Consider the following 24,292-nt stretch of genomic DNA (forward strand, 5'->3'; position numbering starts at 1 on the left):
CGGGCTGGTGAACTACTACCATAAGTTCTTGACAAATTTGTCTACCGTACTACACCCACTGAACACCCTACTGCAAACGGGGGTACCATGGAAGTGGAATGACGAATGTAAACGAGCTTTCCAGAAGAGCAAAGAATTGATCACATCAAAAGAGGTGTTGGCTCATTTCAACCCAGCACTACCAATTCGGTTGGCGTGTGATGCATCACCTTATGGCATAGGAGCGGTGCTGTCGCACAAATTCTCAGACGGCTCAGAGAGGCCAATAGCCTTTGCGTCATGATCACTAACCAAAGCCGAGCGTAACTATGCCCAGATTGACAGGGAGGCCCTCAGCCTAGTGTGGGGAGTGAAAACGTTCAACCAGTATCTGCATGGGCAGAAGTTTACCTTGCTGACTGACCACCAACCACTTGTCTCCATCTTTAATCCAAAGAAGGGCGTTCCGGTGATGACTGCGCAACGGCTACAAAGATGGTCCCTTTTTCTAGGGGCGAACCAATATGGAATCGAGTATAAGGGCACGAAACAGCATGGAAACGCTGATGGGCTATCACGCCTGCCACTGCCTACTGCGGAGGAAGCACCAGCAGTGGGCCCTGTCGAAATATTTCATTCGACTATAATTGAAGGCTTGCCTGTAACTAACGCTGATATAGAGAAGGAGACCCGAAATGACCCGACACTGTCTCGGGTATATGACTTGACGGTGAAGGGATGGCCAACACATGCCGACTCACTGTTGCCAGCATTCTCATCCCGAAGAGAACAGCTGTCAGTATGCCAGGGGACCTTGATGTGTGGATCCCGAGTGGTAATTCCACCCAAGTTAAGGGAGAGAGTGCTCAATGAGCTTCACGAAGGCCATCTGGGAGGGGTGAAAATGAAAAGCCTTACTAGGGCTTATGTGTGGTGGCTGGGGATCGATCAGCAAATCGAGGACCTGACAAAGAGCTGCTCAGGATGCCAGAAGGTCCAAAATGCACCACCTCATGCCCCTCTACACCCATGGGCGTGGCCCTCATCTCCATGGCAAGGGGTGCATATTGATTTTGCTGGTCCATTCATGGACTCAATGCTTTTAATAGCCGTGGATGCGCACTCGAAATGGCCTGAGGTGATCAAAATGTCCTCCACCACCACGGAGAAAACTATTGCAGTCCTACGGACGATATTTGCCAGGAACGGCTTGCCAGAGCAGATTTGCTCTGATAACGGACCACAGTTTGTGTCCGAGGAGTTTCGAAGATTTATGAAGAGGAATGGGGTAAAGCATTACACATCCGCCCCATATCATCCAGCCACAAATGGATTGGCTGAGAGGTTCGTACAAACCTTTAAGAAAGCAGTAAGGGCCATGTGCGATGACGACATTCCACTGCAACATAAGGTGAACAATTTCCTGTTAGCCTACAGAAATGCGACACACGCAGTCACCAACCAGACCCCGGCCATGATGTTCTTTAACCGAAGGTTGAGATCTCGTATGGATTTGCTCAGACCAAATGTAGGAAGAGATGTTGAGAATAAGTAATTCCAGCACATCAATGAGAAGCCGACAAGGAGCTTCAATGTAGGGCAACCAGTCTTGGCCCGCGACTACCGAACAGAGAAATGGCAACCAGGAACGATATGCACACGGCAGGGGCTACTAATGTACACAGTGGATGTTGGGGAGAACATTGTAAGACGCCATGTCGACTAGATCCTAGAGTCACAGGAACGAATCAACCCCATGTCTCGCGTACCTGGTGATGAACCCAATATACAGGTAGCATCTACCCCAGAAACAGTAGCATCGGAAGCTGATGAACCAACCGACGACAGGGGGCCAGAATCGCCTCCGCACCAAGAGCAAGATACTCAGGAAAGGTGCTATCCAGAAAGGATCAGGAAGCCGCCCCAAAGACTGAATTTATAAATGGACTATTTTCAGTTAATGTTGCATGTTAAAAGTGTTAATTGTTAAATGAATGTTATGGTACTGTTAATCTAAAAGGGGAGGAATTGTAGTGTATGTACCTTTAAGGGGAGAACTACTTTATACAGCTCCTGTATACTGTAGTACCGGCAGTGACCACATCTGTATATAAACCCTGAGTAGGGATCTGTACTGTTAGTTTAGAGTAACCCTCATCCAGTAAACGCCTGTTGATTGTTCCTCTGCAGTCTCTGTCTATTTCTTGAAGGACACCATACATCAAGATTCACGGATTTAACAAGTGGGAATTCCTATTGGCGCTCCTAGATTTGGAGGAGGAAGAGCTGTTTCTGAGGAGCAAAGAAAGGCAGGTGTGACTATAGCTCACATATGGGCCCGGATTTTCTGGGGCCGATGACCGTGTAAGTGCCCCGCAAGTTCCGGGTTTCCACATGCACTGCGCATGCGTGAAAACCTGGAACTTGCGATCTGTCACGTTTCAGCTTGACCGATCCACCGCATCCCCGGGAAATGGATATACGCTGGCGGAGAACTACTGCCCAGCGAATGCCAGTGAAACGCTAACGCCTGGTAAAAGCAGGTGTAGAGTCTTCCTTTACCAGCGTAAGAGTTTAAATAAATATTACAATCATTTAAATAAATTATTTAAACATAAAGGGGGAAAATTGGCTCACGCCCCCTTTGGGGCGCCCATTTTGCCAGAAAAGTTAGCGTCCCCCCCCATGCCCGAAATTCAATGGTAGCGCCCCAAGCAGGAGGCGGGGTGCTACTGGAAGCACTCCCCTCCCTCTTGGGGTGCTCCCATGGAATATTGCGGCGCTACATGCAACTGCGCCACGCGCGCCGGCACGTAGCGCCATGGTACTGCAGGCCTCCCTCCCCTGATTAAAGGGGAGGGGCCTAGCGCAGCGCGCACCGGGGCCCTGCTGGGCCACCAGGGAGCGGAGTGCTTGCAAAAGAGCCCGGCACTCAAGAGGAGTGCCGGGCTGACGGATCGCGGCCAGCACCCCGCAGCAGGAAGCGAGAGGGAGCAGGTGCTGGCAGGCGGCCCAAAAAAAATGGTCGCCCGGCATCTGCCCCTTAATTCTCGCTGCCCTGGCTGCACGAACGCCCCTCTGACCCTGTCGCTCATAGCGACGGTGGTAGGTCAGGGGGCGCAAGCCATGTTTGCGGCCGGGCTGCTGCGCACAGCAATGACGTCATCGCTGGAGGTGTAGCGCCGCTACCGCCGCTAACCGCCTGCTGAATTTCGTGGGAGGCGTTAGCAGTGCCGCACACGGGTGCTAGTTGCTTTGCGCCCTGTAACGGGAGGCGCAAAGCAACCAAAATTTCCCCCCCAAAATCTTTAAAATTAGTTATAGGTTATTTTTAGACCCTTTAAAAGGTTTAAATTTATTTTTCAAAAAATTGGATTTTTGTTTTAAATGATTAATTTAATTGTATTTTAATTAATTTTGAACATGTAATGATTGACTTTTATTTAACTGGTGTGTAATTCTGTTTTTTAGGCGATTCCTATTCATGCTTATGGAGATTCTGTACATAAATGCAATCTCCATAAGCATAATGGGGATCCCCCTTTTTTGACTGGTTAGGCTGGCCCACGTGATCCCAGGGGCACTAGTGAACCATGTGCACCCCTGGGCTACGTGGGCCTTTATGCAGGCGTATGCCTACAGGCCCAGGAGTGCGAGTCCATGAATCTCCGGGACCATCGGGTAGGTTCGTATTTTTCTTGCGGTTCGGAAGCCTCCGACCACAAACTTAGGACCATTATGTACGTTATGTCCGATCTCAGGACCCATATTTACTGCCCAAGACAGTCCGTCCTGGGTGCATCAGAGATGACCTTCCGTTGGCACCTCTGTTTCACAAAGGGCAGCCACATAGTTGTGCCAACTCTTGGAGGCTGACCTGCAGACAACTTTCACGACAAGGATGGCTTCTCTTTTGGGCATGCATTAAACTTCTATGCCGCTGGATCCTTCCGAGCCACCACCCACGACATATGCCAACTCAATCAGTTGGCTGTCCACAGATGCATCACGTAAGTGGCAGAGGCCTTGTTTGCAAGGAGCAATGCGTTCAGTACTTTGCCTGCGGAAAGGCGGCATCAACTCAATAGGGCACAGAACATTTCTAAAGAGCCAAGGTTTCTAAGAGTGCAAAGTATAGCACATTACATTTGTGCATATATGGACCTTTTGAATCTCCTGCCAACTCCTGACGGGCACAGTTCCCACCTGCAGAGGGTACCCTGAAATGCCAACCAGGGCCAATATCTTTGCTCTCACTTTACGACAATCAGTGGATAGGGTGCTGTATGGATATGTCACTTGCCCATAGATTTTGTTTTATGCCTCCATTGTGGTTTTCTTTGCACTTAATTTTTGCTTGGCATCTCTTTCACCAGTCTTGGCAAAGGCCAACAAATATTTAAAATTAAATTTGAAGTTTTATGAAGGCTGAAACAATGTCTGTTCCATCGGCAGCTTTGTATCTTTAACTGCGCACATCCCTTTAAACTTCATCTACTGACCAGATATTGTACATTCCCCATTAGGCTAGCTGTTGGCGCACGGCCAAAGCTGGGGTGGAACCTTATGCTGATTATTCAAATGAGCTGACCCCGCAAAATTGGGCACAGTGACCTCAGTGCGCTGTGGGCTAGTTTGGGCCTTGGCAACCAGCCATTCCTGGCACAGATTTTGCCGGTCTCTCAAAATTGAAGCTCATAAGTTTAGCGTGCTCCCCCGATCGCCTGGTGAACTTAGTCAGTGAACAAAGTTGCAAGTTTGATTCCTGATCTGTGCTGAATTATCCAATCTTAGCACGGGCAGTGGTGGGCTCGGCAGCTGACTTCCATGGCCCTCGGTGAGGGAAGGGAAAATCAGCCAGGCTTTCTGCTCCTGATCACCATCAAGAGTTCCCTGCTGAAACTTGCATGATTGTGGATGAGCGATCTGAACAGGATCAGGTTTGACTGTGAGGTCCATCATGGTCAAACAGTCTGCCGGCGGTCACTGTCTAGGCTTGCACATGAAAAATGGGCAATTGGATGGGGTACGGGAGGGCAGGCAGTGCCCTTGGAACAATACCCTGGCAAGAAGTAAACAACGTCAGGAGGTGATAAAATTAGCAGAAAGATAAAATAGTCAGCCCATTGTCCCTACTTTAAAATTTTTAAAAAATAAAATAAGTCTAGGGGGCCATAAATATAAGATCGTCACGAATAAATCCGATAGGGAATTCCGGAGAAACTTCTTTACCCAGAGAATGGTGAGAATGTGGAACTTGCTACCACAGGGAGTGGTTGAGGCGAATAGTATAGATGCATTTAAGGGGAAGCTAGATAAGCACATGAGGGAGAAAGGAATAAAGGATATGTTACTTGGGTTAGATGAAGAAGGGTGGGAGGAGGCTCGTGTGGAACATAAACACTGGCATAGACCTGTTGGGCCAAATGGCCTGTTTCTGTGCTGTAAATAAGAGTACACTACACAAGCTAAGTACATATGATCTCTGTGGTGAGGTTAAATTACTTCAGGGGCACTTCACTTTGGGAAAAATTATAGTGTATAAGAAGAATCTTTGCTTTATGGCATAGTATGTTCACCATTTACTTGATATAAAGTAAGACTTTTTACTCTTATCAGGATGTAAGAAATGTACAGAATGAGATTGTAAGATATTTGGAGAGCAACACAAATGTAGAATCTGGGTCCGAATCATGCATTCATTGAATAGGAGTTTACACCGATAGTATTGCATTACCAAGGATACACACAATGGGTGCAGATAGCAAAGGTTTTGTTTATTAATTATAGTGCCTCTCCGTTAATCGCACAGCACTGGGACTGGGGGCTTGTATGAAATTAAGCAGGTTATGCAATGATATGATCTCCATTGGAAGGAAAGGAGGATTAGTGTGCGTCTCACGTCAAATTCCTTGCTACAAACATTTACATTTCTGTATTGGGTCTGCCATTTCTAAAGAATGTTGCGGCAACAGTACAAAATCGTGAAACAATGGAGCATTTTATTTCTGCATTTATTGAGATTTCAGCCTAAAACCTGCTGCTCTGTCTGTCAGCTTAGTGGGAAACGTGATTCTTGCTGGTGATATCAGATTAGAAACAGAGCTAAATTTGGCAAATAGGTGAGTTGGAATCGAACCGAAAACCAACATTTTATGCAAATCAGCAGTTTATAGAGATGTTAACGTGTTCAATACATTGAAATGCTAGGAGAAATTGCATGTCTTTAAACTCAGCGGTTTGGCGGATTATGCAATTAAGTGGCAGATACAGTCCATCTTGCTTAAAGATATTCAACTGTTCACTGCAACAGCTTCAAAAATGACATCTTTCTTTCACATTATGAGCGAAGCGGGGGGAGGGGGGGAAGGTAACAGGAGAGAGCGGATCGGAAAGCTGAAGACACCGCGAGATGATGGTTTATCTCTTCGTTCACTCTGACATGTAAAATCAAACAAGAAGCAGCTGAGAAAGGAAGGGCCGTGATGAGTCAGTTATGAAAGCCTGTATCCCCAGCTTCAGCCTGGGGACAATCACTAATCCCCTCGAACAATGCCTAGGGGAGGGCAGGCAGAGGTACGCTGACAACCATGGGAATCTGGAGTGCTATTCAGCAGTAATTAACTACATCAATACAATTTGAAGCAGGGGCCGGGGAGGGCGGCCTCTGGAAACCGCATCCTGATGGACTCAGGAGAGTTTGCCATCATTATGCCTGACAAATACTTTCAGATGAGTGCTTGGCCATTGGCAGTGTTGACGTGCTTTATTAGCATTTTGTCACAATAGGAAGTTGAGCAGCAAAAAAAAAAGTGGCTGCAATAGAGACGTTGGGAACGGAGGCATTTTGTTCTGGGCCCAAAGCCTAAATATCCCTTATTTAAAATGCGCTCTCCAGAAGCAACAGAATGTGGAAAACAAGATGTTTTTCTGAATGATTGTGTTTTTTAGCCTGCATGTGCAGTAGCCCTGCAATCCCTTTCTGCTTCAAGGTGCCCCGATAGTTAATACAAAGCAAGAGAGGCTTTCGAAGATTATTTTCAGTGCAGCTATCGATCACTAAAGTAAAGAGGACAGTAATCTTTAATAGGACCTTTCCCCCCCAAAAAAAACCTTCATTAGATAGACCCTTTCACATCTGACTAATCTGTAGTTTTCAATCTGCATATTTATTTTCTATCCTCAAAGGTTTCTGAAATAAGTTCGTACATTTTTACAGATATGACTATTAGATTGCATTTTGAATGTCACTAAAAAAATCAAGTGGTAATAAACTACTAATATTCTTTGATTTATTTCTGTATTTCTTTTGATTCTTTTTTTTAGAACATCTTTGTTTAAAAAGTGAGGGATAATGGTATCGATTCTGGACTCACGACTTAAATGAGCTACTGAGCCTAAGTGTGAGGGAGCTGAATTATCACCAATAAAGATACAAACCCCAAAATTCTTTTGGTGGTGGATCTGGGGTAGAGAAGAATTTCTGCTCATTCCATGGATCTACTCTGACCCCATCCCATTTACGGGCAGACATTAAACACCTGCCATGCTTCACTCAGAATTCTTGATGTGAGGAAAAAGGGGAGGTGATCTGGCATCACTGGGTCCCACCCCCATGTTCAACCCTTGCCCACCCAGATAATGGTGGATTTGTGCCCTCTCGCCCCTGATGCCTGGAATTTCACTTCGATGGTGATTAATCCTTGAGTAAACTTGCATTTTCAACTGTTTTTGTAAAACGTAACCCATAGACTACCTGTGCACAACAAATGCGAACAGAGTCTGCTGGGGACACTCTATGGCTCAGTACTGACCATGCAAGCAGCTGTGGCCCTTGCTAATGCTAAACATGTTAAGGAATAATAAGGCATGCCACAGCCAATAAATTATAGCTGTCTCATTTTTATCTTTTATTAGCCAGTGAACACCCAAGCTTTCTCCATTGTCTTTAACCTAATTCTAAAGTAGAAGAAAAAACATAGACCCCGAGAGTGTTTTATTTCCCTAATGTCGTGCTGTTGCTTGATGCCACATTGGTGACCTACATCACAATGGAATTCATGAGCCAAATTTAGATAACACAGGTCGCTCTGTGGAATAAGTGTGAGCAACCAACTTCAATCTGGAATGAAAGTGATGTGGAAGCTGGTACAGAATAAAATCGGAAGTGTATGTTGTACCAACGTACTGATACAAGTCTTCTTAGGCAGTCCCTCGGAAGCCAGTATGACTTGCTTCCACACTAAAAATGAGTTCTCAGATGACTGATGAGTTCAATGTGGGACCTACAGTCTCTGTCACAGGTAGGACAGATGGTGGTTGAAGGGGCGGGCGGGTTGGGTGCTTGGGTTGATGTGAGCTCTTTCCGCTGTTTGCGCATGGCTTCCACTTGCTCCCAGTGAAGAGACTCGAGGTGTTCGGTGCCTTCCCGGATGCTTCTCCTCCACTTTGTGCGGTCTTGGGCCAGGGATTCCCAGGTGTCGGTGGGGATGTTGCACTTTTTCAAGGAGGCATTGAGGGTGTCCTTGAAGCGTTTCCTCTGCCCACCTGGAGCTCTCTTGCCGCGTCGGAGCTCCGAATAGAGCGCTTGTTTTGGGAGTCTTGCATCGGGCATGCGGACGGTGTGGCCCGTCAATCGGAGCTGATCGAGCGTGGTCAAAGCTTCGATGCTGGGGATGTTGGCCTGAGTGAGAACACTGATGTTGGTGCGCCTATCCTGCCAATGGATTTGCAGGATCTTGTGGAGGCAGTGTTGGTGGTACCTCTCCAGTGTTTTGAGGTGCCTGTTGTACATGGCACAAGTACAACAGCAGTGTTGGCATCTTTTACATTGTTCCTGGTAATCGGCTACGTACTGTAATTAGCATAAAATATTATTTTTTGCACATGTATTGTCATGACCATGAAGGGAGGAGACTCTCTCTGCGGATTAACCTGCTGTAAGATTAGATGGTTTTGATTTTACCAGTACAGGCCTCCAGTTAATACAGTGTGCAAAGCCTACAGCATATGGCCGGCCCTACACGGTTTGCATATGAACAGCATTGACCCATGAGAGGAGTGGTACCAGTGCAAAAGATTGATAATGGGACATGCTTGCTGTTAAAATAGTATATGGGCCGCAGAAGTAATCTTTGTTGGAATGCCCCATGTTCCAAAAAAAGTCTCATACGACAATTAACCATTAGCAAGAGTTGGTGCATAGTTGTGGTCTCAGTGCAAGTAGGAATCATGATTCTGGAAAAAGGAAGCTGATATTTATTGCATTTTCATGCTGGCTTGTTGCCATTGCTGATTCAGAGGCAAATTGGATGATTGGAAAAGTCCAGCCCTTATATGCATGAGAGCTTGAGGCTGGAATCTAGCAGTGGGAAGGAGTGGGGCGGGGAGAGGGAAACGGGGAGCAAAAATGAGCTCGCACCATCACAAGATTATAGTTACAGAAGAGGGAGGCTATTTGATACATCTTAGCTCATCCAGATGGAATGTAGATCCAAAGAAAAGGCTTACATTCCCCTGGACACATTAGGTAACTGACTCTTGAATGAGTCTAAGGCTTTTGCCTCCACTAGCCTGCTTGGATGACCATTCCAAGTGTTGCTGACTCCTTGCATGAAGAAGCATTTTCTAATATATTGTAGGAGTCTACGTACTCCTAGCAAAAAATACTGAACTCGGAGAGGTTCAACAGAAAATGTTTAATTGTTGAGGCTGCATGCTGAACACAAAATGGAGTCAGAGACTACACAAAGTATGACTGCCTTTCATCAGTGCACAGCTTTCACTGCCCCTCCCCCGCTCTGGGCTTAACTATGTTGCAGATCGAGTTTCTTAAAGGTGTGATCCTTCTTAAAGGCATGACGCCTGATTTATAGTCTACGGACCGGAAAGCGGATTGTGTCCTTTCTGTGATCGGTACGCCACAATATGTTCTTAATTTTCCATCCACCAATTCTAACCTATGCCTCCTTGTTCTAGTATCCTGGCATACCCTGTAGTAGTATTCCAGATTAACCTTAACTGTGCCACTTAATATCTTGTATTCTTCTATAAGATCTCCTCACAAGACCCACCTGAGGATCGCTGCTGGTTTTGCAGCCACCACAAATTGGTCTGCAGCAAGCTGCCTCTGAACGTTTAACTGGTGTCTGCAGCTCACCAGAATTATTACGTTGAGGGCTGAGGCCCAATTTGGGACGTGCTTTGTGCCTCATATTTCTGGCATGCACTCCATAATCAATTTCTCACCCAATGTTCAAGGTGCAGTTTGACCAGGGCACTGTACAGTTTTATCATGATATCTTCCAATCTTTACTCAAACTGAACTTATCTGCTGAGATATTTGGGATTTGATGTCTACAATCACATTTGGATTCCAGACTGTTGCATAAGCTTGTTATAGAGGAAGGAATAATCTGATAGTGTAGCCATTAAAATACTTGATTTTCATTTCTGTATAGGATGACACTAGAATCTGTTCGACGTATGTGCTGTGTTTCATCAGTTTTCAACTGGGCAGCTGGAAGAATGTCTTACCTCAACTGGGTGTAGACTCCCGCCCGAGGGGGAACAACTAAATCTCTCTCTTTTGTTTTATAGCAAGTGGTTTTATTTGAAAAATGCTTATATGTTGTTTCCTTTTCCTATCTTATTTGTGTTGATTTTCTCATCTTTAGACAAACTTGGCCTGGGAGGACACCTGGACGATACCACAAGTCTCAATGCCATTTTGTGTTCAGCGAGCGGGAGGCACACTTGCTGCGGCAGGTAGACTGCGTCACCTTTAAGGCTGATTCCACCCACAAGGTGAGACCATTCAAATCCTCTGGAGGCCAATGATATGCAGTTATATTTAGTGAAGGATCTTAATTAGAAAAAGTAAAGGAGTGGCCCGTTGAATAATTAAGAGACTGAACTATTGAACTCCCTGTGCTGAATGTTCCATTAACCTTGTTGTGGATTTGGGAACAAATTAGGACAAGGAAGGACAATTTGTTCACTGTGGAGAAAACAATAAAACGACAAGTCTAGTTATGTGCAAGTTTATGATACTTCCCAACTGACTGCATGCAGCAGGACTCTCATATACTCATTAAAAAGCAAAGCAGTGTCATCTCAATGCAACAAGTAATTGCTTCCGTATGATCAAGACTGACAGTGATTTATAACAGACTCACGCAGTAGCTCTCTGTGTACCGCATACCTGATCTGAAAAAATGATAATGAAATTCATAGATCTGGCTTGTGTGTACATTTAACACGTCAATTCTTTGCGTGTGCAACACACACACACACACATATAAATTGGATCTATGAAATAATGAATCACTGTTTTCAAAAATGATCTTCTCAATTAAATTAGAAACACTCAAATTCTGAGTGGCTCTATTTCTAAAAAATCTCAGCTTTCATATAAAGTTACTTTTTGGGTGTGAGAATTAAAATGGGAAGTAAAACATATAGGAAGGGTTAATTTATAAGAGTCTTTTATTCGCAAACAAAGGCTGTTTTGTAGTCACTAATCCCCTACATTTATAGTTTACACAGCGTAATTATCCTGCTGAAAATATTTTTGGAGGTTTTGCGTCTGAAAGGTATTTACAGAAAAATATAGCAGTGACAGGCTAACAGATATTACTACTGTTGATGGATGGTTTTAGGGGATATGAGGGGTTGACATCAGTTTTGGCACACAACACCTCAAGATGGCTGAGCACGGGCTTGAAGCCAGCAAGTATGTGAGCCAGCTTGCATGGCCTTAATGCAAGGCCAAGCCTCAACAAAGACTGTGCCGATGGGGCTTTCTTAACAATCAGCCTTATACAGACATACCTGCTCTCATTCAGTATCACGTGGCCTGGATTTCTTTGTGTAAACTATCAAACATGCAGGTCTGATTATATGGCTGGTGAGCGCCCCAGGACAAAAACCTATATTGTGCGGAAAAAAAACACACACGATGATGCCGTACTTTTAATTTTTAAGGAATTTGTTTCTGTGGCTTCCTTCAGCTGCTGTTTCAGTGGCAAAGTTTGCAATATTTTTGCCAAACTGACTAATCAGATTGTTCAGGTTCAGAAGGAAAGAAGATGCAATGATGAAAAAAAAAATATCAAAAGGAGGTTCTTTAACCCCGTGATGACTGCTCAGGATTTCGGTACCAAACCAAAGTAATATGAAATCAGAAACCAAGATATGTGCCAGTACATTGTCTGAATGCATATTGTAATACTGTGCACTCTCATTAAATATATAATTGAGTTTATACCATGGATACTGGGTGTGCCCACTTGAAACTGTATGATGTTCTGCCGTCTCACCATAGGGGAAGGTTTGTTCTGCATCCTATTAATAGCAAAATTGTAAGCCCAATCTTTATAAATATATTTATGATGATCTTGGCACAAGCAAGGAACAGCGGAAACGTTCCCACCCTCTGATCAGCGTATACCAATTCTTGCCACATCACACAGTGGCATAGGCATTATTTCGGGCCTGTTTCAGCAGGTGCAGATCTTCCTCTACAAGCTTTGTGCTGTCGGGGTGGATGTAAGAATACAAACATCTGCTTCTTCTGGCTAATATGTCCCCTTGTTTGCTGGTGCAGAACCTCCTGAAAGTTGGAGATACCTCCAGGCAGACCCTGTGGACTTTGCAGTTATTTTCCTGCTATTCAGCAGCAGACTGAGATCTCCATCCTTGATAGTCCTCTATGGCTGTCGATGATGATGATAACTCCTCGACAGTGATTCCTTGCCCCCTCTCCAATGGATGGAGTGTAGCTGGAAAATGATGCATGATCTGAGGAGTCAAAAATAGGGCAAAATCCAGCCCTTAGCTTTATGCACAAGTGCTGTTCTACTGGAGACAGACAGCACAGATATCATTTTAAAAGAGGCTGGCAAAGGCAGGTACTTTGCAGCTAATGACTGATGTGCAGAGGGGACTGTTGTGTATTTATCCATATATTAGAGACCTTGCAGATAGAGGGAATAGAGGGTTATGCTGATAGATTTAGATGAGGAAAGACGGGAGGAGGCTCATGTGGAGCATAAATGCTGGCATGGACTGGTTGGGCCGAATGACCTGTTTCTGTGCTGTAATCCTATGATAGATTTGATGTGCTGCACACATTAACTTTGTGTATAATGCTTTTCCATGATCTTATTGAATGGCGGAGCAGGCTCGAAGGGCCAAATGGCCTACTCCTGCTCCTATGTTCTTATGTTTCCAACTACCTTTATTAGTGCAAGGAGATTGCGTGGAGGGATAGACTGTAATGTAAATTTTACAGATATCTGGAATCCTTGGACAGGTTCTCAGTTCAAGTATAACCTTGAAGATTTCTGCAATCTATTTCTCCGTTGTTGAGTGATAGTGCCATCATGATATCCTTTTGCTCTTTCAGAATTGTACCTGATTTTACTTTTGCAAGTCATTTTAGTTTGTTCATTCTTTTCTAATGATTTTGTGCAGTTGGGTGAAGCTTGGACACTGTTCACTTTTCTTTACTGTCATTCTCCGTGCCTTTGACTTTGCTGCTGGTGTTCACGCTGATGTCACTGTTCCCTGGAACGTGCCTTGACAATCGTTGAAATGTTTTATCAGTACAAAAAAGCTCAGACAGGAAAAGGCCTGCTCTTAGCCTCTTTTTGAACAGCGTATGACGCAATGTGTAGTGTATGTAATCTGTACCACCTTAAGAGACTACCTTAAGGTGATGGACTACTTTCTGATGGCTCCTGTATATTGTAGTACCGGTGGTGACCACACCGGTATATAAACCCTGTGGAGCAAAGTGTATTTCAGTTCAGCCCTGACCCTCAGTTACTAAAGACCTGATTAAGTATTCTGTTGTCTGTGTCCAGTTATTAAGCATAACTACATTTGAAAGCACAGACTCAACAGTGGCGACGAGTCTGATCGTACCTAGCGGCAGTTTTGCATCCAAGGAAGCTTCGTCCTCAGAACGGGCGTCGAAAGGGGGCATCCGCCCTCAACATCCTGCTGAGCACTGCATCGCAGGGGAGGCCATCGGGAACCCGGGTTGGTTTGCTGGCCACGAAGTCCGCCATCAGCAACAGGCAGTGATCATCCCTTCTACGACAGCGGTGGGTAAGCCCGATCGAGCGGCACGGAGGGGAAGTTGGCCGAGTTGTCAGTGGGAGAAGGGGAGGGAAAACGAAGAAAAGGGCGGAGAACACGACCGCAGCCGGTGTCAGGGGCCGGACTGCAATCGGGGCAGAGACGCGCAGCAGCCAGAAAAGCGTTGATGTCCACGAGGACCGCGGGAGCGGCGGGGAACAAGAGCAGCAGCGTCGGGGGGAAATAAAGGACCGCTGGGAGGCGAGAACGGCAACAGCACGGTAATCGCCATTTTAGTCGGCGGGGGAAGAAGACAAGCGCGGGAAGCCGCCATTTTGAAAAATAAAATAAAATAAAGGAAACTCAACAAGGATGCCAAAAACGGGTAACATCACTGCTTTTGATAGCGATGTAGAAGATTGGGCCACTTATGTGGAACGCGTTGAAGTTTACTGTACAGCGAATGAGGTACCGGTGGATAAAGCACTAACCCTATTAAACTCGATGGGTGCGAAGACGTACGGGTTATTAAGGCACCTTGTAACACCAGATAAACCGGTAGGAAAGAGTTTCGCGGATATTGTTACTATCCTGCAAGAGCATTTAAACCCCACGCCGCTGCTGATAGCGGAACGATTTAAATTTTACAAAAGAATTCAGCTTAAAGAGGAAAGCAACGCTGAATTCTTAATCGAACTGCGCAAGTTATCAAAGTACTGTCAGTTCGGTACAGGACTAGCAGACGCCCTGAGAGATAAGTTTGTGTGTGGGCTACTAAAGGAAGGAACCCAGAAGCGACTGCTAGAGGAAAAGGATCTTACGCTGGACAAAGCTTTCAGCATTGCAGCATCGCACGAGGCAGCAGCATGAGGCACTGCAGAAATGCAGCAAAGGCCATCAGAATTCAGCACCAATGAAATGGCATTGGGCGCAGTAAAGTGCTATCGTTGCGGAAGGACAACGCATGACCAGAACCAGTGCTGGTTCAAAGATAAAGAATGCAGGCAATGTGGCAAACTTGGTCACATAGCGAGAGTATGCCGGTCAGGAAAGAAGACCAGCAACAAAAAGTCGCCGCAGGAGAAGTACAAAAAAGTACACAAGGTGACAGAGAACAGTTCGGATGAACAGAAGACGGATTCAGACTCCAGCAGTAAGGAACTGGGTTGTCTAAAAATACATAATGTGGGTAACACAGCAGACCACCAAACTATCTGGGTCATGCTTCGGATAGCAGGAGTCCAAGTGAAGATGGAATTGGACACTGGATCGGCATTGACGGTCATGAATAAGCAAGATTACAAAAGGTTATTCTCACACATTCCCCTGAGGGATACGGAGATTGTATTGAAAACATACACGGGGCAAAGAGTATACCCCATCGGAAAGATAAAGGTAAAGGTGGTCTACAATGGTAAAGAAAGTCAGGGAATGGACTTGTATGTGTTATCTGAGGGAGGTCCACCACTACTGGGACGGGAATGGATCCGGAGAATAAATGTGGACTGGCATTCCTTACAAGCACTAACTGTAGATTCCTGTAAAGAGGACGACGTCAAACCTAAACGACTGTCCAAAATATTGGATGATGCTAAGGAGGTGTTCCAACAGGGACTGGGAACACTGAAAGGAATTACGGCAAACATCAAGGTTGAAGAACATGCAAACCCAAAATTTTTCAAAGCCAGACCGGTACCTTATGCAATACAACCTGCTGTGGAAGCAGAGCTGGAAGGGCTAGAACGTTCAGGAGTACTGTCAAAGGTGGACTGGAGCGAATGGGCCACGCCCACTGTTCCCGTCATGAAGCGTTCGTTGAGCAACAAGCCGGGGGAACCTGGGAAGGTTCGCATCTGTGGCGATTTCAAGATCACTGTTAATCCGGTTCTTCACACGGTGCAATATCCGCTTCCGCGGATTGAGGATATCTTCGCTTCGCTGTCTGGCGGGAAACACTTCACCAAGATAGACCTGGCGCAGGCGTACCTACAGATGGAAGTTGATGAAGCGTCACGCCAGTATCTCACGATCAACACACATAAGGGCTTATATCGGTATAATAGACTGGTTTTTGGAGTGGCATCGGCTCCAGCGATTTGGCAAAGGGCCATGGAGCAGGTATTACAGGGAATTCCAGGCACACAATGCTACCTGGATGACATTCTGATTACAGGAGATGATGATAAGGAACACCTTGCGAATTTGGAGCAGGTGCTCACCAGATTGAAAGAATATGGACTCAGAGTTAATCGCCAGAAATGTGAGTTCTTTCAGAAGCGAATCTCGTACTGCGGCCACGTCATTGACCGGGAGGGGCTTCATAAGTCACCTGACAAGATCGAAGCTGTTGTGAAAGCTCCCGCTCCGGAAAATGTATCCCAGTTGAGGTCGTTCCTTGGGTTGATTAACTATTACCACAAGTTTCTTCCAAATTTATCCACGGTGTTACACCCGCTGAACACTCTTTTGCAAATGGGAGTACCATGGAAGTGGAGCGAGGACTGTAAGCGGGCTTTTCAAAAAAGCAAGGCACTGATCACCTCTAAGGAAGTGTTGGCTCACTTTAACCCAACGCTGCCTATTCGTTTAGCTTGTGATGCTTCTCCATATGGTATCGGGGCAGTGCTCTCACATAAGTTGCCAAATGGCTTGGAAAGGCCAGTCGCGTTCGCATCCAGATCATTGACCTCCGCAGAGCGCAACTATGCTCAGATAGATAGGGAGGCTCTCAGCCGTTGGTTTCCATTTTTAACCCTAAGAAGGGTGTTCCGGTTATGACGGCGCAGAGGCTTCAGAGATGGTCCCTTTTCCTAGGGGCACATCAACATGATATCGAATTCAAAGGTACAAAGCAACATGGTAATGCTGATGGGCTGTCGCGCCTGCCACTACCTACAGCGGAAGAGGCACCGGCAGTTGACCCTGTCGAGATATTTCACTCGACCATCATCGAATGCTTACCAGTCACCAATGCGAGTATTGAGAGAGAGACCCGAAACGACCCGACACTGTCTCGGGTCTACGATTTGACAGTGAAGGGATGGCCAGCACATGGCGAACCACTGTTACCTGCATTCTCAGCCAGACGAGAACAGCTGTCCGTCTGTCAAGGAACATTGATGTATGGAACAAGGGTGATTATTCCTCCTAAATTAAGGGAGAGAGTTCTGAAGGAACTGCATGAAGGTCATCTGGGGGGAGTCAAGATGAAAGGCCTTGCTAGGGCTTATGTGTGGTGGCCAGGTATCGACAAACAAATAGAGGATCTGACTAAAAGCTGCTGAGGGTGCCAAAAAGTTCAAAACGCACCTCCAATTGCACCGCTGCATCCGTGGGAATGGCCTTCAACCCCATGGCAACGTGTGCATATCGACTTTGCAGGTCCATTCATGGATTCCATGTTTTTGATAGCGGTAGACGCACATTCTAAATGGCCAGAAGTGATTAAGATGTCGACCACTACCTCTGAAAGGACGATCGCAGTTCTAAGAACCATATTTGCAAGGAATGGGTTGCCGGAACAAATATGTTCAGACAACGGACCACAGTTCGTGTCAGAAGAATTCCAGAAATTCATGAAAAAGAATGGGGTGAAACACTATACATCTGCCCCATATCATCCGGCTACCAATGGGTTGGCCGAGAGATTTGTACAAACGTTCAAAAAGGCGATAAAGGCCATGAGCGAAGACCATATTCCACTACAACACAAGGTGGACAATTTCCTGATGGCATATCGAAACGCCACGCATGCAGTGACAAATCAAAGCCCTGCCATAATGTTCTATAACAGGAGGTTGCGGTCCCGGTTGGATTTGTTAAAACCCAATGTGCGTAGGGAAGTCGAAAACAAACAATTCCAGCACGTAAATAACAAGGCCACTCGGAGTTTCGAAATAGGACAACCAGTGTTGGCCAGGGACTATAGGAATGATAAATGGCAATCCGGAACAATTCGTGCCCGACAAGGACCCTTGATGTACACGGTAGACGTTGGTGAGAACGTAATACGACGTCATGCTGACCAACTTGTGGAATCGAGAACAAGGGTTGACCCCATGTCTACGGCAGAGACACCAGTTGAAGAAGTTATTGAGCCTGTAGCATCTACCTCAGACTCGAACGTACATGATGATGTTCAATCCATAAGAGATCAAATGGATGAGTCACCCCAGCAACGAGAACCAGAGACCCCTGAAAGGCGTTATCTGGCCCGGATCAGGAGGCCTCCTCAGAGACTGAATCTTTGAACAGTTTTGTATGAAAGTTGTATATATGTTATCCATGTTATGTTTAAATTGGGGTGTACACTGTTAAGCTAAAAGGGGAGGAATTGTAGTGTATGTAACCTGTACCACCTTAAGAGACTACCTTAAGGTGATGGACTACTTTCTGATGGCTCCTGTATATTGTAGTACCGGTGGTGACCACACCGGTATATAAACCCTGTGGAGCAAAGTGTATTTCAGTTCAGCCCTGACCCTCAGTTACTAAAGTATTCTGTTGTCTGTGTCCAGTTATTAAGCATAACTACATTTGAAAGCACAGACTCAACACAATGCTCATTTGCATTCATTGGCATATATTGTAATATGCCGAGGCCCTCACTGGGATGGTAGATTTGAATAATGGCAACTGGTTTCTAATTGGGTGCTTTAACCTACCGTCAGTGGGAATTTCAGACACTGATTTGCAGGAATTACCACTTTTGCGCTCAAATGGTAATGGTGATCTGTGACTACCAGAAGGGTTTCCAAAAGGGCTTTCATGCCCAAAACCCACATTGTCGCTCCTTTGATTTCTCAGCATTGACATTGCTCACCTTGATCAGTACCCACAGAGAGGCAAAGCTGCAAGGCCACACCTTATTTATTTTAATTAATTCCAAAGCATTCCTGAACTAACCCTAACTTGATAGAAGCTGCCCTAGTTCTCTATAGTTACTGAGATATTGCAGTGTAAAGATTGTTGTATTTATTTACCTTTACTGCTATCAGTCAACTGCGTGGGCTTGACTAGACCACAGGCTCCAGTCTGACATTGAACAAACATCAAAAATGGATGAATGTGCATGACGCAAAAAAAAAATCCCTCACTAACTTCTATATTGTGCTCAGTCAAACCCATTACAGATCCCGACAATAAATTATAATTGCAAATGAATTAAAAGGGACATAACTAAAACTATGCCATATCCCCATTGTTTAATACACATCAGCAGCTTCTCCTCATCTGTGCAATGAAGTGCTGCAGTCTTCTTTGTAGAACCTGGTGGATTATTGCTAGGCCTGTGCGAGATGGAGTAATGCTTCTATCCTCAAGTTAGCAAACTATCCAGAATCTTAGAAATCTCTAGATTTTTTTTGATGCAATTGCTATTCCTTTGAACTTTTCTCTCTTGTACCTGCCCCACCTCGCCCCCAAGCTTGAAATACACCATTGTACACATGGAAATGCGGACGGGAAGTCGGCAGTAAGTTTATTTTTGTCATTTTGGTCTCACGGCCTCCCATTCCGACTGAAAAACGAGGCCAGTAGAGAGACCAAAACTGGGGTTATCATCTCCCTTACTCTTTGCAACATTGGTGATACTCTGCGCTATGGCCTAGTTCCTCACTTAGGTTTTTCAACTTTAATAAAAGACATCAGAAACAATACATGGTATTATTTTACAGGCCCCTTTGAAGTGAGCGTCAGTCCCTCCAGCCTTATTTTTGAGATTTGTGATATCTGTAGGAATATATTATCGTTGTGAGTCATGGATCTCAACAGTTGATACTGCTTAAGCTAGAGAAGTGAGAAAACTGAAACATCTTATTATCTTCCTGACCATCATTTTAACCAGATTTTTGTTGCTGCGCCCCTTATTACATTCATTTTGTGACATCTGTAACCTACCAATTAACATAACTTTAAGAATAGGGCATTATGACATCCATCAGCTTATATTTGTAAACTATAACAACATTCCTTCTCTGCAAGGGCTAGATTTTCATTCACAGTCAGTGGGCAGAAAAATTAGCCCATCACCTCTCTCTTTGATCCTGAAAGCTTGCATATTTTAACTTCTGTATTGATCCAACAAAAAGGTACCACATTACTTACTCTGTCCACAAAAACCAGCAATTTATTATTGTGACAGTGAAGAACCTACATGTGCGTATGAATTATCTGTATTTTGGATTCTGTTTGTCTGGATACTCAAATCTAAACTAACCAGATACAATTTTGATATTGGCATAATTACTGTCAGGTAATTGCAGTGGAGAGGCATCGCAAGATAGCTTTGGATGCAGGAAGCCCTTCAACCCATTTGATCTCATCCTTCTCATTTCGCTATCTAGCTGCTTCTTAAATGAGTCCAGTGTCCTGGTCTCTACTGCCCTTCCTGATAACCTGTCCCAGCTGTTGATCACCCTGTGTGGAAAGACATACTCCCTGGCATCGATCATAAACCTGCTCTTCTCAACCCTGACCCTATGTCCTGTAGTCCTGTTCCCTTAGTGGTATCCCAAAGCATTATTCCTGGTTTATTTGGTATATCCCATTAAAGTACATAGCTATCAGGAGCAATCAGAAAAAGCTGAAGAATTGCCCTTGTAACAATGTTTTTATTTGTTAATAGCCATTTATAGCTGAAGTTAATATTGGATATGTTTTAAACCTTTAAAGATTGGAGTACATTTTGGTTTCTAAAAAATGGAACCAGAGTTTCAGCATTGATTAATTCTAAATGATTATTCTGTAAAATGTATAGATGAAGAAGTATGAGAACAAAATGTTTTTTTTATTGAGTGAATAATGGAACATAGGAAGCATCTAGTTTAAAAACACTGATGGAAATGTTATCTGGTATTTTTTTCTAGATATAAATGACTACAACTCCGCGCAAAGCGCGAATTACATATTTGTGGCCAGTGGTAATTAAGTTTCAAATTAAGAAATATTTCCAAACTTGCCAGATCACTTAAACTTGACAACAGATTTGCATCGCACCCAGTTTGTAAATTATTCTGTGTGCCATTGATCCAAGCTCCCGTCAAAACCACGGGCACCACATAAGGCGCCCTCTGTTCCCCACAGCCCAACGTTTGTGGCCATTTCCCGCCTTAAAAATGACTCACAGAGGAATCCAGAGAAATGTTTTAGCTATTCAACTGGGCAGCTGTTGCCATTGGCCAGTAACTTTGCAAATCTACAGTAGCTATTCTGTGCAGTGACTAATTCAGATCATTGTCCCTTCCTGCAAGTGAGTGCAACCTCAGAAGTGTGAAGGACTATACACAACTGGAAGAGAGTATGAAATCCCCAGCATGTACTACTGTTTGAGAATTGTTCTCAAGCAAATGACCAGTCATGATCTTGTGCTGTAGTAATTTACGCCATGTTTTTTTCAATATGGGCATGCAGGGAGAAAGGTCAGCAGTAATCTGCAGAATGCCATTAATATATCTGTACAAGATACAGTAAATTAAATCTACAAATGAATTGCTTTTCAGGTGTAGTGCTGCTATCTCTGACTTTTCTTGCATATCACTTTCCCTTGAGCTTTTTTTACATGTACTTTCCAGATGTACAAAAAACTCACTAATGTAAATATTTCAACTGTTTCTAACTTTGCTTGACATGTTCTCACTTGTGTGCATGCAGCAAAAACTAGATGTAAGCGTTTAGTATAATATTTATAAATGTTTGCTTTCTTTCATATTGCTTCTCCGCTCAATCTCATATCCTATTTCTCGTTCTCAGATTTTCTTGTAGTTCATGTGTTTCTTTACAGTATCTGCTGTTTCTCTGGTTCTTTGTTCTTTTTGAGTATTTTGGTTCTTTACTGTTACTTTCACTATTTATCATCCTTGGCTACCATTTCATTCCTTGCCTTTGTTTTTTTAATTTTCTTTCTGTCACATCCTAAGCGGTCACTTCATGATCCGAATGTAATCAGCTGCAATACACTGCAACGAGTTGCCTGTTGATTTGCAACCTTTCTACATATTAATAATCATTACACTTCAAAAGTAATTCATCATTTGTTCATTCATTCTTCCCTCATTTCCTTGGAGAATCTGGGTAGCCATTTGTGTATTGTCCTAATGTGCTGGAAGGACCATGGAAGAAGCAGTAACAATGACAACAGCAACCACAACAGCTCTCCCTCCCTGTCTCCCCCACCCCCTTGATCTGCCCATCTAACTGTGGTGATAGTTTGTCCTTTGCTATCTGGTGAGTGGTGCATGTGTTGTTGACTGTTACAGTAACCGGCTGATGTTACATTCAAAGCAAGGTCTGCTCACTGGCACTTTAAATATGCTCCTGTTTAAAATGAGAGTTATAACTGTTTGCAATGCCAGTGATTGAGTGTGTATTGTTTGAATGCACAGCAAGCAGCTGTTACTACATTCACAAACACACTTCACTCACCGGCTGTTATTTGCTCGTACTGAAATACTTGTGTGGAATCAGAGGACTTTTATGTGAAGTAGAATATGACAATCATGGAGAAAGTGATCAGTTGATTATCATGATGAAATTTGGACCCGCCCTAAACAATTATAACTGAAGTCCACTTTAATCTGTTTCACCGGTTGGCCATGTAGTGCTTTAATTATTGTTATAATGCAGAAACCAGCCTTACACTGGTACCTGCTTTAGAGCAGTGTAAACTGGCAGCATTAAGTTATATCGCTGATTCTGCACCCCTCACTGGCCAGGCAAAGCAGAGGTCTCCCAGTGCATGGAGTTCCTTTTATCATTGTCTAAATGCTGGTTATATTTAACACTTAAAAACTACTAAAATTAATTTCAACACTTTCTCTAGATGGCTTCATTCCAATTGCAGTTATAATGCGGTCGGTGCAAAGCCAGAGCAATGAGACACTACCTCCTGCAGGTTGTCTCGCACTGTCTGCCAAAGTCTAATGTGCTACCAGCATCTTTAGATGCTTGTCCCAATTGTTTTTATCATATAGGCTGGAGTCTAAGCTCATCTAATCTCACCTAATCTATCTATTTAACTATCTAACTATTTGGCTGAATTTCTACTTACCGATCTATCCACCTCCCTCTGTATATTAACAGATCCTTGTAGCTACATGCCATTCTAAATTATGGCTGTGTATACATTGTAGATAAACAGCAAGATATAAAGATAACTATACATTATTAGAGCCTCTCCACAGTAATTGATATTATCAAACACATTACCGGTATTAAAGAGTTTTGCTCCTAAACTGTGTAATAGGAGACCACAGTTTTTATGAGCAATGATTAGAATAATTAAGAGTCAGGGATTTTATCTGAATGGGAGCTTTGTCTGTGTATAACCTACTTGAAATATATCCAGGGAAACTGAAGCAGGATGATCATTATCGGAACTAACCTGAATCAGCAGTATCCTGACTTCGTTTGTGATCTAGTAATTTGAACTACAAGCTGCTTATTAGTAACTCTAGATAATAGTTTAATAAAAAGTAGGTGCAGTCTCCTTGGATTTCCAATCCCTCCCATTCTGTCACAAATTTCAAATAATTTTTTGTGTGATTTAAGAACTTAATCACATTCTATTATATTTTGAATTGCATGATGAAATAGATATCCTATTGTTCTTATGAACTGTCTGCCAAGTTTTTTTCTCGTTAAGCATGGGGGGAGAAAAAAAATGAAGCAGGAGTCTGTGTAAATTAGTAAGTATTCTTATCGAAACCGGTTTGATGAGGAAATGCAAAACCCAGGATACATCTGTTTTGCTCTGTCAGCGCGTCGCAAACATTGCCCTCAAGGATAATCTTGGTTTGTAGGTTTGCGAATGTTCTAGACACTGTGATTACTGGCTGACCTAGCAAAGTAAGACCTGGGAAAGACAGAATGAGTAGGTGCGGTGCATTTTAAAGGTTTATGTTAGCTTAGAATGTGTGCATTCCATTAACTTGGGAATTAACTCCCGCGCTCCCCGTCCCCCCTCCTCCCCCCACAAATAAAACTTCTACAATATCACTCGGCGAGTACTGGCCAATTTAGAAACAAATAAATATATGACTTTACAAATCTTCACTTTGTTTAGGGAAGACCGTAAATAAAGAGAGATCTTATAGCTCATGTTCTTGTGTATTATAGCATTCAGAAATTAAAGATGTTTCATTTCTTTCACATTAAAGTCTCTAATATTTTCTAAGATGGCTTAAACTGGGAAATTAACTCAAATTTTAATTAGTGATAGAAAATATCTAGA

At 44.0% G+C, this 24,292-nt stretch overlaps 1 long non-coding RNA gene across 2 annotated transcripts in view; it reads left to right on the top strand.

Annotated features, from left to right (window-relative positions):
- LOC147102858 (uncharacterized) overlaps nucleotides 1–24,292 on the top strand; it is a 456,768-nt gene that overhangs the window by 372,340 nt on the left and 60,136 nt on the right. For both annotated transcript variants that reach the window (XR_015073136.1, XR_015073135.1), the window contains exon 3: nucleotides 10,656–10,785. This is a non-coding gene — a long non-coding RNA (uncharacterized LOC147102858). The remainder of the gene's footprint in view (nucleotides 1–10,655; nucleotides 10,786–24,292) is intronic.

Source organism: Somniosus microcephalus, chromosome 21, assembly GCF_052327205.1.
Source record: "Somniosus microcephalus isolate GS21.2 chromosome 21, FLI_Smic_1.0, whole genome shotgun sequence".
Lineage (NCBI taxonomy): Eukaryota > Metazoa > Chordata > Chondrichthyes > Squaliformes > Somniosidae > Somniosus > Somniosus microcephalus.